The sequence below is a fragment of the Papio anubis genome, chromosome X (genome assembly GCF_008728515.1).
Source record: "Papio anubis isolate 15944 chromosome X, Panubis1.0, whole genome shotgun sequence".
Classification (NCBI taxonomy): Eukaryota; Metazoa; Chordata; class Mammalia; order Primates; family Cercopithecidae; genus Papio; species Papio anubis.
The window spans coordinates 35,041,190-35,061,467 of record NC_044996.1 but is presented as its reverse complement, the minus strand read 5'-3'; positions in this window follow the sequence as shown (position 1 = coordinate 35,061,467).

Here is a 20,278-nt window from a genome sequence, read left to right as displayed (position 1 = left end):
CGATTCAATGGGAAAAGAATATTCTCTTCAAGAAATGATGCTGGGACAACCATATCCACATGCAAAAGAATTAAGTTGGGCTTTTACCTGCCTCACACCATATATAAAAATAAACTCAAAATGAACCCAAGACCTAAACATTAGAGCTAAAAGTCTAACCGTCTTAAAATAAAATATAGGCTTAAATTTTTGTGATCTTAGCTAGGCAATGGTTTCTTAGACATGACCAAATACACAAGCAACCAAAGAAAAATTAGATGAATTGTACATTATCACAAGTAAAATATTTTGTGCTTTAAAGAACACCACCAAGAAAGTGAAAAGACAATCCAAGGAATAGGAGAAAATATTTGAAAATCATATACCTGTTAAGGTACTTGTGTCCAGAACATATGAAGCACAATTACAACTAAGCAATAAAAAGAGAAGTAACCCAATTAAAAATTAGCAAAGGATGTGAGTTGACATTTTTTCAAAAAAGATATGTAAATGAGCAATAAGTACACAAAAAATGCTCAACATCATTAGCCATCAGGGAAATGAAAACAAAACTACCATGAAATATCACTTCACACTCACTAGATGGCTATAATAAAAAAGACAATCATAAGTGTTGACAAGGATGTGGAAAAATTGGAACCCTCATACATTGGTGGTAGAAAGGTAAAATGGTACAGCTGCTTTGGAAAACAGTTCGGCAGTTCTTCAAAAGGTTAAACAAAGGCTGGGCACGGTGTATCAAACCCATAATCCCAGCACTTTGGGAGGCTGAATCAGGTGGGAGGATCACTTAAACCCAGGAGATTGAGGCTGCAGTGAACCATGATTGCACCACTGCACTCTAGCCTGGGCAACAGAGTGAGACCCTGTCTCAAAAAAAAAAAAAAAAAAATTAAACTTAGAATTACTGTATGACCCAGCAATTCCACTCCTAAGTATATATCCTAAATAAACTGAGAACACATTTCCACACAAAATCTTGTACATAAATATTCATATCAGCATTATTCATAATGGCCAAACACATTTGGGTATTCATAAAACCCAAATGTCCATGAACTGATGAATGGATAAAGTGCAGCATATCCATACAGTATATCAAAAAAAAAAAAAAAAAAAATGAAGTACCTTACAACACGATGAACCTTGAAAGTATTCTGCTAAAGAAAGAAGCCAGTCACAAAATGCCACATTTTATATGATTCCACTTATATGAAATGTCCAGAATAGGTAAATCCTTAGAAATAGAAAGTAGAGGCCGGGCGTGGTGGCTCAAGCCTGTAATCCCAGCACTTTGGGAGGCCGAGACGGGCAGATCACAAGGTCAGGAGATCGAGACCATCCTGGCTAACACGGTGAAACCCCATCTCCACTAAAAAATGCAAAAAAAAACTAGCCGGGCAAGGTGGCAGGCGCCTGTAGTCCCAGCTACTCGGGAGGCTGAGGCAGGAGAATGGCGTAAACCCGGGAGGCGGAGCTTGCAGTGAGCTGAGATCTGGCCACTGCACTCCAGTCCGGGCGACAGAGCGAGACTCCGTCTCAAAAAAAAAAAAAAAAAAAAAAAAAAGAAATAGAAAGTAGATTGGCTGGGTGTGGTGACTCACACCTGTAATCCCAGCACTTTGGGAGGCTGAGGTGGGCAGATCACGAGGTCAGGAGTTTGAGACCAGCCTGGCCAAACTTCATGAAACTCCATCTCTACTAAAAATACAAAAAAATAGCAGGGCGTGGTGGCGGGTGCTTGTAATCCCAGCTACTTGGGAGGCTGAGGCAGGAGAATCAATTGAACCTGGGAGGCGGAGGTTGCAGTGATCCGAATTCACGCCACTGCACTACAGCCCCGGGGGGCAGTGCGAGACTTTGTCTCAAAAAACAAACAAACAAACAAACAAACAGAAAACCAGGAAAGTAGATTCGCATTGGCATGTATGTGTGTGTGTGTGGACCTTAACGCTGCTGCCCTGCTGCCACTGGCGTGCACATAGACCCACTGTACCGCTGCCCTGCTGCTGCTAGCATGTGTGTGCCAGCGCAGACCCTGCTGCCACTGCCCCAGTGAGGTACTTTTGCTGGTATCCCCCATTGGAGTGTTGTTGCCAGCGGACCAGAGACACTTCAGCCCCTCCAGCACAGCAAGTTCCCTTGAGGGGCCAGAGAACAAAGCTGTGCGCCTAATCCCAACCCCCAGTGTATGACCATGCAGTCCAGGAGTGCTGAGCTGAGCCTTGGCCTCCCGAAATCATCCAGAAACAAAGCCAGTCAACTACATTCAATTTATACCACAGTCAAACCTTCAAAGACATCAAATAATATAAAAGCAAAAAGCCTCTTCCAAAAGACAACAACTTCAAAAATTAAAGGAACATCCCACACAGATAAGAAAGAACCAGTGCAAGAAATCTGGCAACTCAAAAAGCCGGAGTGTCTTCTTAACTCCAAACAATGCAGCAGCTTTCCAGCAATGGTTGTTAACCAGACTGAAATGGCTGGAATGACAGAAATAAAATTCAGAATGTGTATGGCATTGAAGATCATTGAGATTCAGGAGAAAGTTGAAACCCAGTCCAAGGAAACTAAGGAATTCAGTAAAATGATACAAGAGTGAAAGGTGAAATCACCACTTTAAGAAAGAACTAAACTGATCTGATAGAGTTGAAAAACTCACTATAAGAATTTCGTAATACAATCAGAATTATTAACAGCAGAATAGACTAAGCTGAGGAAAGAATCTCAGAGCTTGAATACAGGTTCTTCAAATCAACTAGTCAGACAAAAATAAAAAAGAATAAAAAAGAATGAATAAAACTTTTGAGAAATGTGGGATTATGTAAAGACACCAAACCTATGGCTCATTGGCATCCCTGAAAGAGAGGGAGAGAGAGTAAGCAACTTGGGAGACATATTTGAGGATATTGTCCAAGAAAAATTTCCCAACCTCCCTAGAGAGGATTTTTGCCTGAACAAAACTGATACCAAAACCTGGCAGAGACATAATGAAAGAAGAAAACTTCAGGACATTTGCTCATGTAACAAACCTGCACATGTACCCCCTGAACCTAAAATAAAAGCTGGAAAAAAAAAAAAAAACAAACAATGTGGTAACAGAGCAAAGATAGACAAATAGTCCAAAGAAACAATAGAAAATCCAAGAAATAACCACACATATATGAAACTTGACAAATGAAATAAAAGGAATGGCAAATTTTAAGAAAGAAAGAAAGTAGATTAGTAGTTTCCTAGGGCTGGAGGTAGGGGGAGATGGTGGTAGGGTGGGTAAAGGATAATGGGTATTGATGGCTAATGCCTATAGGTTTCTTTAAGGGGAACAAAAATGAAAAATTAGGCCGGGTGCAGTGGCTCATGCCTGTAATCCCAGCACTTTGGGAGGCCGAGGTGGGCAGATCACTTGAGGTCAGGAGTTCGAGACCAGCCTGGCCAACATGGTAAAACCCTGTCTCTACTAACATATAAAAATTAGCTTGGCATTGTGGCATGCACCTGTAATTCCAGTTACTCAGGAGGCTGAGGCAGGAGAATCACTTGAACCTGAGAGGCGGAGGTTGCAGTGAGCTGAGATCATGCCACTGTACTCCAGCCTGGGCAACAGAGCGAGACTCCCTTTCAAAAAATAAAAAATAAATAAAAAGAAACAGAAAAATTAGATTTTACACTTCTTAAAAAATTTATTGAGGTCTCTAATTTCTCTCAATAATGTTTTGTAGTTTTCAGTATAAAATTAGATTGTGGTGAAGAATGTCCAACTCTGTGACTATACTATAAAACATTGACTTGTCCACTTAAAATAGGTGAATTGTATGATATGTGAATTATATGTCAATAAAGATGTCAAAAAATAAAAAAAAGTTATTTTTTATTTTGTCCATGCCTCTTCCTGCTTGCCTTGTCTCTCATCACTGTTCTACGTATATTGCGGCCTTCAGCCAAATCTCGGTTAACTCCATTCTCCAATTAGCATCCACACTTTTCTGCGTCTGTGCATTTCTTTGACCTCAACTAATTCCCTCTCATTTCTTCCTGTGGAAATCTCATCCATCCTCCAAGACTCATTTCCATTCATTTGTCACTGACCACATATTCTAACTTGTATTGTAGTTATTGGTTGTTGTCTTATGTCCATAATTAGGCTGGAATCCCTTGAGGTCACAATTCATGTCTGTTTTGCTACATTCCTGCAGAATGTAGCTCAGCAACAATTAGGAACTGAAATGAATTCACCTTGAACTAAGAGTGCTCCACAATAAGATTTCCCTTTTGCTCTTTTAAAACTTTTAAATACTATGATTTTTAGTTATTTAGACTCAACAGTTTTATAGCCATCTCTGAATTCCTGCTGAGTTTTTAGCCCTTTGTTAGCCATATGGTCATGGAATGCTGAGACTTCTGATCCTTCACTACTCTTTAATTCAATATATGTATGACATGAAATATATGTGTACATGCACATATGGTACATATATACATAAATATATAAAGATAAATATAAACACATACATATTGAGAGAAAAAGAATATATTATATGCCAGATACTGGGAAGATAGCAAGACATAAAAGTCATAGTTAAGAGTCTTTGCAGGTGGAAATGAAGGTGGGCATACACAGACATAATGAAACTTCTAGATTTGGAAGTGCACAGAGGAAATCTTGCAGTGAGAGACTACTGAGTGCCAGTGCTGTTCTCTTCAACCTACCTCCCCCCAACTCTGCAAAGTACCTAAGTCTTTTTAACTGCCCGAGTGTCATTTGAGGCCATGTCTTAATTTACAGATTTGCTTGCTTAATTTTCAACCATATTGCTTTTCAAGTGTCTTATTTATTGTTTTCTTATTATGTATTAACTTGTCCTTAAACAGATTCTGTTTATTGACCTATTTTAGAATTTTTGTTGTCCCTTTTCTAAAATTTGAAAACTAATATGTTGAAGCTTGTAATTTCTTAATGTAAAATATATCTAGCCATTTAATCAAGTTATACCACATTCCATCAATAACTCAAAGAAATAGACAATATCCATTTTATTATCACTGGCTTCATCTAATCAGTTTTAAGGATGCTTTCACCAATGGGTGAATATGGGCCACGGATGCTCTTAGGAGTAAAGTGAACCAAAATACTGATTTCCTAACTCAAGAGCTATCCAACACTTTTAATAGTCACATTTAATTACTTTCTTAAAGCTACAATAAATAAAAGTTTTAAAAAATAATGAAATAATTTGAAGTAACCACAGCTTTCCTTATATTCCTGCAATAATTCTTCTTCTTTTTCTTCCTCTTCTTCTTCTTCTTCTTCTTCTTCTTCTTCTTCTTCTTCCTCTTCTTCCTCTTCTTCTTTTGTTTTTTTGTTTTTTTGTTTTTGTTTTTGTTTACTTGGTGTCAACGTAAGTGTCTGGGAAAGGAACCCAAGTGAAGAACCTCAGTCAAAAGACATACAGTCCATCCTTGTGCCTGGTGGAAAACCAACCACTAAAATGCCAAAGGGATCAGTCTTCTGATTAATGGAGGGTTTGATAGAACGTATAGTTTACCACGTTTTTGGCCCTTAAAATTTTTATCCAAAATGGGTGAATCCACTTTCATGCCTGAGTCCTAACACTAATGCTCTGAGAAGAGGAGGTCCTCAGGATCATCATTCTGAACATGGGCCGTCTTCATCTGGAACTGAAAATGGCTGCTGAGATTGGATTTACTGTCTCCTGAGTCCAAATAGTCCTAGATTTGCTTTCAAAACATCCCATGAGCCTCTTCATATTCTCCCAGCCTGTGGCTTGCCTTTTCATTCACTTAATAGAATCTTTTGAAGTGCAGTTTTTAATAGTAATAAAGTCAAACATATCAATTTTTTCTTTCACAGATTAGCCTTTTGGTGTTATATCTAAAAATACATTGCCAAACTCCAAATCATAAAGTTTTCTCCTATGTTTTCTTATAGATCTTTTGTAGTTTTGCATTTTCCATTTAGCTCTATGATTCATTTTGGGTTAATTTTGTGTAAGGTGTGAAGTGTGTGTTGAGATTCTCTTTTTTTTGTATATGGATGCCCAGTTGTTCCAGCACCATTTATTGAAACACCCAATTAATTTTTGTAGAGTGAGTGGATTAATTTTGAAATTGTTGGTCTTGGTTATACATTGTGCTCCTGTTTTCTTTACGTTAACTGTAAAAAATTTTGAAGTTCTTACTCATTGCAAGATGGCCTCAGCAGGTTTCTTGGGTGACTAGTCCGTACATTATGATCCATAAAATCTTTTTGGACTATAAATACTGATACTTACATACTATATTATTTTATATTTATATTTGTTGGATATTCAGCTTGCTGAAATAGCAAGAGAAAATTAGATGACATTTTAAGAGGACTTTAAGACCTAGTGATTGGAAGACCTGGTAGCTTGTGTCAATCCAGGAAACATCACTTATTTTAAGAAACCTGAGTGTCCCTTACACCAAAATGAATTCTAAATTGGTCGAGGATTTTACAACCAAAATCATGAAGAAATGGAAGAAAACACAGGATAAGTTTTATATATAATTTTGCAATTGAGAAAGCCTTTTTAAGTATGACAGAAATCCAGAAGCCATAAAAGGAAGCATTGATAAATTTGACCTCATATAAGTAAAACAACTTCTGTGTTTCAAAATACACTATAAACCAAGAAAAAAGTAAAAAATAAAAATGACAGACTGGGAATAATACTTATTACATGTATCATAGACAAAAGGATAATTTTCTTATTATACATAAAGAACTCCTACAAATTGATACAACAACAACAACAAAAGCCATCAATTCAACTCAAGTTTGCAAAGGAATAAATAAAAAATTCACAGGAAATATAAGAGCTACATCAGTTCATGAAAGATGCCCATCAATAGTAGTAACAAAAGAAATGCAAAATGAAACCACACTCAGATACCATTTTTACCTGTTATGTTGGCAAAGACAAAAAGTTTACACCTTGTGTGATTCAAGATGTGGGAAAATAAGTACCCTCATGCATTGCTGGCAAGAGTGTAAACTGACAATACTATCAAGCTGGAGAGTGATTTGGCAATGTCTATTAAAACCAAAAATGCACTTACCCTTCTCACACACACACATCTATCAATATTCACTCATTGTATCATTATTCATAATAGCAAAAAATTGAAAACTATGTCCTTCAATTAAGACTGATTCTACAAAATACGATATATATACACAATAGAATACTATGCAGCCTTTAAAAAATGAGGCAGCTCTCCGTAATTTGATACTGAAGGATCTCCAAGATGTAGTGTTAAGGGAAAAATAAAGCACACAACAGTGTCTAGTATGCAACATTTCTAAGAAAAACATGTTACAGACTGTGTAAGTGTGCAACATCTCTTAATGTACGCAAGGAAATCAGTAATCTTGTTTATCTCAGGAGGATGGTTTAAGGGAAAGGCAGGAGGAAATCTTGCTTTTCACTGATTGTCTTTCTGTGCATATATTAATATTTTAAAAGTAAGATGATTTTTAAGACTCAAGTGATAGTTTTCAATGTCGTTTTAGAAACCCCTTAGGCTCTTACCTCTCACTCTGTCACAGGTTGGAGTGCAGTGGCGTGAGTCAGCTCACTGCAGTCTCAACCTCCCAGGCACAAGTGTTCCTCCCACCTCAGCCTCCCAAGTAGCTGGGATTACAGGCACGTGCCACTACATCCGGCTAATTTTTGTATTTTTTAAGAGATAGGGTCTCTCCATGTTGTCCAGGCTGGTCTCGAACTCCCGGGCTGAAGTGATCTGCCCACCTTGGCCTCTCAAAATGCTGGGATTACAGACATGAGCCACTGTGGCCAGCCATACACTAATTTTCTTTGTGTTATTGAATCATGTGCAGTTTTAAATTTTCTACATTGAACATGGATTGATTGTGTGATTAAAGAAAATCTCTCTTACTATGAGCATTCTTGTCCATAAAATATTACCTTGTCTAATTTATGCTCTACGTCATTAAAAATGAACAATCAAGAAATCCTCATTGTGTTAACATACTAAGAAAAAGATGAGTGTGACAGGAGAATGGTACAAGATCCCTCTGTTCAGGCATAACTCTTATTCTAAGGTCATCTACTTTCTGTTCATGGAAGAAGGAGCATGGCTTGCTCGCTGGTTAAAGGTGACTCTGGATTATTAAGATGAGAAAAACTGGTGAGCAAGCCAGGAAAAGCAAGTGCCACATCTCAGAAGAGTTAGGGCCAGGTCTGAGAAAACTATGAAGTAGGCCCACAAGTGACCCCAGCTCTGTATGATTCAATTTTGCTCTTCTATAACATCCCCATTTCTAGCCCCGTTCAAGAGGGTGGAAGTGAGAAGACGGAAAAAGTGAAGGTGTTACTGGGAAGTACAGGAATCCTTGGTTCTTGTCTAATTTGGGAGAAAGAATTTGGCCAAGGGACAATTAATAATGCAAGTCAAGGTTTGTTAAAGAGATAAGAGTACAACCCAAGAGAAGGGCCAGTTAACTTGGCTGCAAAACAGCTCTGGGCTGGTCTGTCTGGAAAGCAGCAGCAGTAGCAGCAAGGTTTATTTACACGGACAGTACACTTGGAAGCACGAGTCAGAGCAGGCTGCTCAAAAGAATGGGCTAGCAGCAGCTGGTGCGAGGGGACTGTAAGAGAATCTTACATGATTATTCATGAAGGGGCATAACGAGGTGTCACTTGCAATCATATTTTAGGTGGTCCCCTTGGGCACACGTGCTGGATGATTGTACATGTTAGTATGCATGACACATGTCTCATTAACATTTAAAATCCCCACTCAAGGGTCTGTTTTTTGCTATTATAATGAGCAAAAGGGTACTCTAGGGCAAGCTATTGGAGGAGTGTGTATGTACATCTGCCCGGGAAGTCCCTACCATGGTTATCTCCGGCTAGGGCCTGATAAGTCTCCTTCAGGGCTGGAGGAGCCCAACCACAAGGTCAGAAGTAGCCAGTGTAGCCTGTCTTTTTTGCTGTCAGTGGGCAACATCTCCGCGACTTCTTTTCCCAGAGCCTCCTTTGCCTACTCGTTCCTGGCTATCTGCCTACTCTAACAAAGGGACTTTGTGGGGGTTTAGGAATAGAGGTAAAGTGACAGAAGACTCTCTTGCCTGGCATGAATAAGGGGTTTGCTGCAGCTTTATCTCTCACATGTAGAAGTCTAAGGGTAAGCATGAGACACAGGAGCCAAACAGGGAGAACAATGGAGAGAAATTCCAAATCCATTGCTCAGATAAGCTTTGTTAGAGGCAGGCAAATGGAAATCCTGTGGCTCTGTATTCCATGACATGAGTAGTTTATTGTAAAGATTGAAATATTCTAATGACTGAGGCAAAATGCCAATTGGATTTGTCAAGTTGTGTGACAAGCCTGCTTCTGTTTCTGGAAAAAAAAAAATACATACATATATATATATATATATATATATAGTCACAAAAACTGACTGAGCTGTGGCCAAAAAGAGATAAAGTGTAGTAATTTACTCCTCAGCCATACTTCTTGTTTTAAAACTTTCTTGGTGGAAAAAAAATTCATTATGTCCGTTATGAAGAAGAGAATCATCCTGGAGGGCCTCTATTTTTCAAATGGCTTGAGAACTCTTCAAATGAAACTGCAACACCTATAGGTTCATAAACTTCAAGTAGTTTTTTTGAGACGGAGTCTCGCGCTGTCGCCCAGGCTGGAGTGCAGTGGCACGATCTCGGCTCACTGCAAGCTCCGCCTCCCGGGTTTACGCCATTCTCCTGCCTCAGCCTCCCGAGTAGCTGGGACTACAGGCGCCCGCCACCTCGCCCCGCTAGTTTTTCATATTTTTTAGTAGAGACGGGGTTTCACCGTGTTAGCCAGGATGGTCTCAATCTCCTGACCTCGTGATCCGCCCTTCTCGGCCTCCCAAAGTGCTGGGATTACAGGCTTGAGCCACCGCGCCTGGCCGTTTTTCAGTACTTCTAAGGCTGTTAGGTCTCTACTGCTCAGGGCTTCACTTGGAAAGAAAGTATGGATTTGATGGAGTAGGAAAGACACACGTTGCCAAGTTACAGTTTCCCATCTAGATTGTGTCACCCAGAGCAACTCATCAAGGGACAAGACTATGGGAGAAAAGAAAAACATGGGAAACAATGTTAAGTAATTGAAAAGATTCCATAGCCAGAGACTGGAGTCCTTCAGTACTGGTTTCCATTATTAGCTCATTCGATGAGACAAAGATAATGGGACCGAACATTTTACTAAGAATATTGTAAGTATTTCAAAAGCGTCTAAAATCGTGGCACACAGACAGTCTCCATATTGTTCTTCTCTATGTTAGTGAGTGGGTTGCTCCTGTGCAAGTAGAAATTTAAATTTAAAGTTTCTGAGATAATCGGCTCAGGAGTATGAATTTGAGTTTGTTATTGTGGGTCTGTGATTCATTCATAATTAAAGAAATATGATCATCTGTAAAATATGGATTAAAAAAGAAAAAAGAAATACTTTATTAAATTTTAGAAAAATGTTGCCAGCACATTTTTCATTGAAAAGATAATGTATCAAAAGCTAAAAACATTTTCTAAAAAGAAATATGGCCAGGTGCCCGTGGCTCACACCTATAATCCCAACACTTTGGGAGGCTGAGGAGGGTGGATCACCTGAGGTCAGGAGTGCGAGACCAGCCTGGCCAGCATGATGAAACCTCATCTCTACTAAAAATACAAAAATTAGCTGAGTGTGGTAGCAGTCGCCTGTAATCCCAGCTACTCAGGAGGCTGGGGCAGGAGAATCGCTTGAAACTGGGAGGAGGAGGTTGCAGTGAGTTGAGGTCATGCCACTGCACTCCAGCCTGGGTGACAGAGCAAGACTCCGTCTCAAAAAAAATAAATAAATACATAAAAAGCAAAATATGTTTAATAGTTGTAATCAGAGTCAACTTGCTTTAAAATTTTAAAATGTAATACAGCTGAAATTGAGTATTTTTGGTTATTAAACATAGAAATGCCAATTCACACACAGAACTGTTATTTTAGTTTTACTCTTTGCTTATTTAATCATTTATTTTATTTGAATCAGGATTTCGCTCTGTTGCCCAGGCTAGAGTGCAGTGGCCCAATCATAGCTCACTGCAACCTTGAACTCCTGGGCTCAAGTGATCCTCCTGCCTCAGCCTCCCGAGTAGCTGGGACTACAACCATACACCACTCTGCCCAGCTAACTTTTTTTTTTTTTTTTTTTTGCAGAGATATTACCCAGGCTGGTCTTGAACTCCTGGCCTCAAGCTATCCTTTCGCCTTGACCTCCCTAAGTGTGGGGATTATAAGTTTGAGCCACCACACCCAGTCTCAGTTTCATAGTTTAATTATTTCTGGAACTGTGGTTCAGATATTTAAAATTACTATTTGTAAAAGAGTGGGTAAGAGTTTAGCTTTTGTTTTATAAGGGATATATATGTATATATACATATTTGGTTTTGAGACAGGATCTCACTCTGTCACCCAGGCTTGAGTACAGTGGCATGATCACAGCTCACTGCAGCTTTAATCTCCCAGGCTCAGATAACCCTCCTATCTCAGCCTCTTGAATTGCTGGGAACACAGGCATGTGCCACAATGCCTGGTTAATTGAAAATATATATGTATTTGTGGAGACAGGGTCTCACTGTGTTGCCCAGGCTGCTCTCAAACTTCTGGCCTCAAGTGATCCTCCAGCCTCAGCCTCCCAAATTGTTGGGATTACAGGCATGAGCTACCGTGCCCGGTCTACAAGGGATATTTTAATAGGTACATTTAAGAAAAAGACTTGGATATTTAGTATGTAAGCATTATCCTTCAATGTAGAGTAGTTATAAAAAATAAAACTAAAATATTTCTATGTGGGAACACCTTGTCAACAGTCATTTCATATCCACTTTTTATTTTCTGCAGCATATATTATTTTGGTGCTAGTAACACTGATGAGATGTGACTGTGATAAGTATGAGGGAAAAAACAAATGGGACAATAATAGAAGCTGAAAACCAAATGAAAACACTACTGGTATTGTATTGAAAACAAATCACATGAAATAAAATAAATTGAATAGCCAAACCTAGGATCTACATGCATGAAAAGAGAAATAAATTAACACTATTTTTATAACAAAAGAAATGAAATCTATAAAATATGCAAAAGCTTTATCTTTCAGGTTCAGTAAACACTTATTTATACTTCCTATATAATATGCTTTTCCACATACATTATATTGGATTTCCTTGATAACATTTTTACTGATTTTAAAAAGTAGACTGGGCACAATGGCCCGTGCCCATAATTCCAGCACTTGGGGAGACTGAGGCAGGAGGATTGCCTGAGGCCAGGAGTTCAAGACCAGCCTGGGAAACATAGTGAGACCCCCATCTCCACAAGAAATTAAAAAATCAGTTAAGTGTAGTGGCGTGCCTCTGTAGTCCTAGCTACTCAAGAGGCTGAAGTGGGAGTATCACTTGAGCCCAGGAGGTGGAGATTGCAGTGATCTGAGATGGTGCCACTGCACTCCAGCCTGGGCAACAGAGCAAGATCCTGTCTTTAGAAAAAGCAATATATGTGCATGCATGGAGGCAAGGTATATATGGAAACTCTCTGTACTTTCTGCTAAATTTTTTGGTGAACCTAAAACTTCTCTAAAAAATAAACTCTATTAAAAAAGGCAATATATACTTATTGTAGAAAATTAAATATACGAAGGTATAAAGAAACTTAACATAACCCACAATCTTACCACCCAGAAACCACTATTGACTTTTCTCTTTTAGTTTTTTCTGTGCATATATATTTATAACCATTTAAAAAATAAAATAACAATCATGCAAAAAACAGATGTAATTTAACCATTCTACACCTACAGGAATAGCAAAACGTTAATACCAGAAATTAATGTGCCTTTCAGCAATAAATTAAAAAACCGAATACATTTTGTTAACTGTTTGGTCAAACAAAAATTTATTTTCACAATTGGTGGACATGCAAAACAGTTGAAATATTCTGAAAAAAACCTGGACATATATAATTAAAGTAACAAACACATTTCTTTTTTCTCTTTCTCATCAGGATCTAAGCCAATAAACTAAAAATAAAAACACGAATCAAGAATGATCCCAACAACCATGCTGGAAACTAAATATTTCATTTTTGTTTCACTAAAGATGTGTCATTAGCATAACTAAAGAAAATTATACTCCAATTGGAAATACAATGTGAAACTTTATACTGTATTGAATCCTGCACACAATAAATTGAGAAATGAAACCATGAAAAAATAAACACAAAAAAAGCAAATGAGACATTATACATAAAAATAAGAATATGACACACTGAGAACTATAAAATATTGATGAAATTGAAGACATAAATAAAACGATATCCTGTGTTCATAGGTTGGAAGAATTAATATTATTAAAATGTACAGACTACCCAAAGAAATCAACAGTTTTAATGCAATCCTTGTCAAAATTCAAATGACAAGAGTTTTTCACAAAAATGGAAAAAAAATTCCTAAAATGTGTATGGAACCTCAAAAGACCCCAAATGGCCAAAACAATCTTGACCAAAAGCAACAAAGCTGGAAGCAACACACTACCTGATATCAAAATATACTACAAACTACAGTAATCAAAACAGCATGGTACTGGCATAAAAATAGACATTCAGACAAACAGAACAGAATAGATAGCCCTCAAATAAGTCAACACATTTATAGTCAATTGATCTTTGAAAAAGTGCCAAGAACACACAATGAGGAAAGGACAGTTTCTTCAATAAAGTGCACTGGAAAACTGGATATCCACATGTCTCCTTTGAAAAAGAATGAAATTAGACCCTTTACTCACACCATATACAAAAATAAAAGAGATTAAAGACTTAAATATAAAACCTGAAATTTAAAACTACTGGAAGAAAACATGGGGGAAATAACTTCTTGACATCAGTCAGGGCAATGATTTTTGGAATATGACTTCCAAATCATAGGCAACAAAAGCAAAAATAAATGTTTGGGATTGCACAAACTGAAAAGCTTCTGCACAGCCAAGGAAACAATCAACAGAGTGAAAAGACAACCTACAGAATGGAAAAAAATATTTGCAAGCCATGCATCTGATAAGGGGTTAATATCCAAAATATATAAGGAACTCAAACACTCAATGGCGAGAAAACAAATAACCCAGTAAAAAATGAGCAAGGGACCTAATAGACATTTCTGAAAAGAAGACATCAATATGGCCAACAGGTATATAAAAAAATGCTCAACATGCTTAATCATCAGGAAAATACAAATTAACACCACAATGAGATCACTTCACACTTGTTAGAATGGCTGTTATCAGAAATATGAAAGAAAAGTGCTGGCAAGGATCTGAAGAGAAAGGAACCTCTTTCCATTGTTTGTGGGAATGTAAATTGGTACAGCCATTGTGGAAAACAGTGTAGACGTTCCCAAAAAAATTAAAAATAGAACTACCATATGATCTAGCAATCTCACCTTTGGGTATATATTCAAAAGAAATGAAATCAGTATGTCAAAGAGATACCTACAATCCCATGTTTGTCGCAGCATTATTCTCGATAGCTAAGATGTGAAATTAACCTAAGTCCGCTAAGTGTCCATTGATGAATGAATGGATAAAGCAAATGTGGTATATATACACAATGGAATACTATTCAGCCTTAAGAAAGAATGAGATCCTGTCATTTGTGATAATGTGGATGAACCTGGAGGACATTATGCTAAATGGAAGAAGCCAGGCAGGTACAGAAAAGACCAATACTACGTGGTCTCACTTACATGTGAAATCCAAAAAGGTTGAACTCATAAAGGCAGAGAGTAGAATGATGGTGGCCAGGGCCTGGGAGTGGGGACAGTGGAAATATGTTGGTAAAATGGAACAAAGTTTCAGTTATGTAGGATGAATAAATTCTGGAAATCTACTGTACAGCACGGTGACTACAGTTATGGTGTTGTGTACTTGAAAATGCTAAGAGACTGAATCTTTAGTATTCTTACCACAAAAAAAAAAAATAAGTGAGTTGATGGGTACGTTAGCTTGATTTAATCATTTCACAATATGTATGTGTATATACATATACATATATATTATATATAACGACATCATGTATACTGTAAATATATACAATTATTTTATTTGTCAATTATACCTTAATAAAGCTGGAGAATAAATGAGTATATAACTATGCACCTATCAGAATGGCTAAAATAAGAAATAATGATCACAATGCATGTTGGTGAGGATGAATACCTGGCACCTGTGAAAGGTGGGGGTTTGCTAATGGTGGTAGTTCAGGAACTCTCCCTGGAGACTCTTCAAATCAGAGGTAGCAGGCCTTTATACACTTGTAATTCTATGATTTTTCCATATGTGGGAAAATTTATATTTGGCTAAATGTGCAGCCAGCTGCTTGGCAACATTTCCCAGGAGAGCCGGGATTGCAGTAAAAAGGGACCATTTCTGGCACTGTTTTTGGAACACCCTAGATTGGCTTCAGTGGTTTCAAAGGAACATTTTTGCACAATTTTCTCAAAATTAATTTTCCCAATTCATTTTATACCAAAGATAATTTAAGGCAGGAAATACCCCCTGAAAATCCTTCTATCTAAATTGTATTTTATCCCTGGTTCTTCCTCCACAAAGCCTTCGTAGACTCACTTGGCCCGCAGTGAGCTCTTCCTGTGAGAATTCCTCCTGTATTTATGATACAAGTTCAGGTGGCCTTTCAGATGGCCATGTAATTTAGCACATTCTTCTGGGTCTATGTTCTTGCTCTGTTTGTCAGCAATTGACTCTCTCCCCAATCAGGTTGTCTACTCCTTGAGAATAAGGTTGGTGTCAGATACCTTAGTCATACTGCCTCCCCAAGCCCCCTCACTGGGTTAGCATAGTTTAGAACCAAACGTTTGTTCAAAAACATGCAACCAAGAAAGGGGATGGGGATGACATAAAGTCTGTGTCCCTGTAAAGCACTTAAAAATAGCTTCAAGAGAGCTCCTTGCATGAACACTTATTGCAATTTTCTCCTGGATGCTAAAACCATGCGTACATTATGTTGGGCTCTGTATTTAACCAGGCTGAAGTCTGGATTTATTTTCCTTGGGCCCTCAGCCAGAGACCACAGAGAAAAAGCAGCCTTGGGTGAATGTCTTGGTTGGAAGTGGAAAGACCTTGTTCAAGTGTTGGTGTAGGAATAGCAGCAGATAGGAGCTGAGCTACCTCCCTAACTGGGGGGTGATCAGTAAAAAAGGAAATTACTGTCCACGGTAGATTGTGAGATTGTGCCCTATTGGCAGCTGCTGAGTGATAGTGCTGAGATAGAAACCAAGGCAGGTTGGATCCACAAGCTGTGCTCTCAACCACTAGGTTACACTGCCTCTGACGATGGTTCCCTGTTAATGAACATACTTGCTATTTCTGGTTTTTAAACATTTGCAAGTACTCTTCCTTCGTTCATTGAGCAGGGACTCTCTCTCTCTCTCTCCCTATCTGTCCAATCTATCTTTTATCTGTTTATCATCTATCTATCTATCTATCTTTTTTTTGAGATGGAGTCTTGCCCTGTTGCCCAGGCTGGAGTGCAATGGCGCAGTCTCCACTCACTGCAAACTCCACCTCCCGGGTTCAAGCAATTCTCCTGCCCCAGCCTCCTGAGTAGCTGGTATTACAGGCGTGCATCACCACACCTGGCTAATTTTGTATTTTTTAGTAGAGACAGGGTTTCACCATGTTGGCCAGGCTGGTCTCGAACTCCTGACCTAGAGTGATCCACCTGCTTTGGCCTCCCAAAGTGCTGGGATTAGAGGCATGAATCACTGCTCCCAGCCTTTTTCTTTCTTTTATCTGTCTATCTTGTTCCCTGTTGTATCCCCAGTGCCTGGCAACGGTTGTTAAGGAAAAGTTGCTGAAAGAAGTCCCTCTTCTATCCCTACAGTGCTCTGTAATTGCCTCTGTCATTTTACTTACCATGCTGTGTTGTATGAGGTGGGACTGCACTTATTTCAGACATTTCTTTGTTTCTTGGAATTTTTTACATGAACCCTAGTAAGAAGGATGCATCCATACCCCTCAATCATTTTAGTGATATTGTCAATATCCTTTGGCCAAAGATCACTAGGCACACACATGTTGATCAACCTGGGTTTATCACTTGTTGAAGTGAGGGGGCATGTACACCATGAAGAACTGTGAGGCATCTCAAGAATAGTGTGTTAGAAAAGATTTGTTATAGGATTTGGGCATTGGCTAGATGACTTGGGGGAAGGTCAAAAAAAGCTGTGGTTTGCCCTAAATTGTATGCTGTCGGACAGTAGAACAATTCTGTGATCAAGTATTTCAATAAGTTTCAGCTAGAGGGAGGGTAGAGTAGAGGGAAGCTACAGCTCTAGTTAGTAAAGAGTAGCAGTCATTCATTTTAGCTGGGAGAGGGATGTTTGGTCATTTCTGGGGTTTGGACAGTGTTCACATTTTGTCTGGGTTCAGCCGTTACAGAATGATCTTGCTTCTGCCTTGATCCACCATAGTCACAGAGTTGCCTTGTCTGATATTGGCATTCTGTGGATTTATGTTCAACAGAACAAGACCTAGTTTGGTGTTGCTACTAGTGCTAGGCCAGCTCCTAGCAACAGCAAGGCCTAGCTGATAGTACTAGTCCAACTCCCGGATGTTAGGAGATGCTTTTCTCTTTCTCATATCAGTATTTTACCAGAAGGGCATGCACAGGGAGCTACCCTAAGTGCATTTCAAATAGGCTCCTGAACACCTCCGTCCATCCCACAGGCGTTCTACCTCCAAAGCCCTATTCTCTGACCCCAATGAATTGCTCTGTTTCTGTCTGTCCAACCCCTGCTCTATTTCTGGGCCAAGTCCTACCTCTTATACGAAGACATCTCTGACCACTCCACACCAAAAGACTTTCTCACTACTCTGATCTCAGTGCCTTTATTGTTTGTTCTGTTTCTTTGACATTTTCTGGTTATACCAAGACTCTCCGGCTCACTATCATATCCTAAGGCCTAACACTACATACAGTCTAGTGAAGTGGTAGCATGTACTGCTATTTAATCTTTAATGCATGGGTTTTATCCCCCCAACTGAACTCTAAGCTAGTTGAGGGCAGGAATTATATGCTGAGGACCCATATGTTACTTATGTGCCAGGCTTTGTTCTAAGATTTTACATCTATTAGTTCATTTAATACTCACAACAAGCCTATGTGATAAGTGCTCTTATTAGCTACATTTTTCATATTTTAAAAAAACCACTGAAGTGCAGGGAGGCTAAATAACTACCCAAGATCACGCAGGTACTAAGTGGCAGTTCAGCCCCCGAGTTTGACAAATTCTTTTTTTATATTCACAGCAGGAACATCTGGAATTAAAAAGTACCATCCTCTGGAGAAAGGCATCCTTATTCCTTTTTTCCCTGGACCTGAGGTGTCTCTCAAGGAGTTGGAGAAATCAGAATCTCCCTAATAGAGATGAGCTCAAGGGAAAAAAAAAAAAAAAAAAAAAAAAAGTGATGGATAAGATCTAAGCTCAGTACACAGATAAATGACTGCATATTACCCGCATACCAAAGCACTTTTTCCTTTACAAAACCCTTCCCTACAAATTCCTTCAAAGAGAAAGTACCCTAATGCATTTCAAACAAGCTCTCTGTCTGCAACATTTCCCTTTCAGCCCTCCCCCATCTCTCCCCACCCTCTCCAACTGTCAGTGGAGTGGCTTGAGTGGAAACTGCTATAGGTTTTTTAGAACTTATGGTAGTGAATGTGTGCTTTTAAATTCCAGAAGACTCTGGAAGTCAGTGGGCTGGTGAGGCAACCTGTTGCCAAACAGTGCCAAATGGACATTTGAAGCTGAACCAGCCCAGAGGATGAGCCTGTGGGTCATACTGCAAAGAGAGTTGTTTGGTTGTTGGCATGGGGCTTCCTGAACTAGACCTGTCAAACAGCCCATGGAGCTGTCTTGAAATGTTCTTTAGTTACAGTCATTTACAGTAGCTCCTTCAATTGCCCCATTGATAGCCCTGCCATGAGAAACAAGAATCCCTTCTGCAAGCCATTTGGAATATAAAGGAAGGGGAAAAATCATATATATATATATATGTATGTGTGTGTATGTATGTGTATATATGTGTGTGTGTGTATATATGTGTGTGTGTGTATATATGTATATGTGTGTGTATATGTATATATGTATATATATGTATATATGTATAAATCAATATGGCCAAGAGCGACATGATTTTTGTTCTCATTTCTTTGAACTGAGGTCCGCTCAGTTATAACCTTGCTTGGTTATTTCCCAGTCCTAGACTGCCATAGATAATGGGCTTGCAGCTTTGTATGGAGGCATTCATGGGGCACCAGTGCACTGACAGTCTCTGAAGAATTATTAGGTCAGCTGGTTTCAAAGCATTTCAGGCTGATTAGGGCCCTGGAAGAATCTTTTTCCTAGCCCCTTCTGTTACCTCTTCCGTGCCTTCCCCTCCAGTTGACTCAGAGGTTGGTTCATGACCCATCGCAAAAAGCAGGGTAGTAGCGCATACAAATCTTCTCTCTAAATACTCTTCGGACATATTTCACTTTGTATAATACGTGTTCTTGAAACTTTGTATAATACGTGTTCTTGAAACATATTTCACTTTGTATAATACGTGTTCTTGAAACCAAATGGTCAAATGACCATTTGGCACTGTTTGGCAACAGGTTGCCTCACCAGCCCACTGACCTCCAGAGTCTTCTGGAATTTATTATGCATTAATAAAATTGTGTTTGCTTGAATAGAGAAGCTACCATCACTGTGTGGATTAGAATGTCATTGGTGTAAAAAATCTATGAAGATACTACATCTACATGCCAAGTTAGATCAATGCAATTTGGTATGTGGTATCTCCTTAGATCCTCACAATGCCACCCTTATCCTCCTGTTACAAGTAAGGAAACTGAGGAAGAGTGATTCCCAGAAAAAGAAGAGGAAGACAAGATAGAGACGTAAAAGAAAAGAGAAGGAAAAGTACAGGAAGTTTTGGGCAAAAAGAAACCAAAACTTAAACATTTCTGGAGACACTGCCTGGGCCACCCTCCTGGAATGAAGATCTGAGGTCAGGGTAGCTGGGGAAAAAAAAAAAAAAAAAAAAAAATCCTTCTATAACTTTTGCCTTCTCTTGGAGCGAAGCGCGACCTCTACTCTGAAACAGAGTCATACAGCTCCACTCAGTGGCAGTCTCTAGGTAGTGC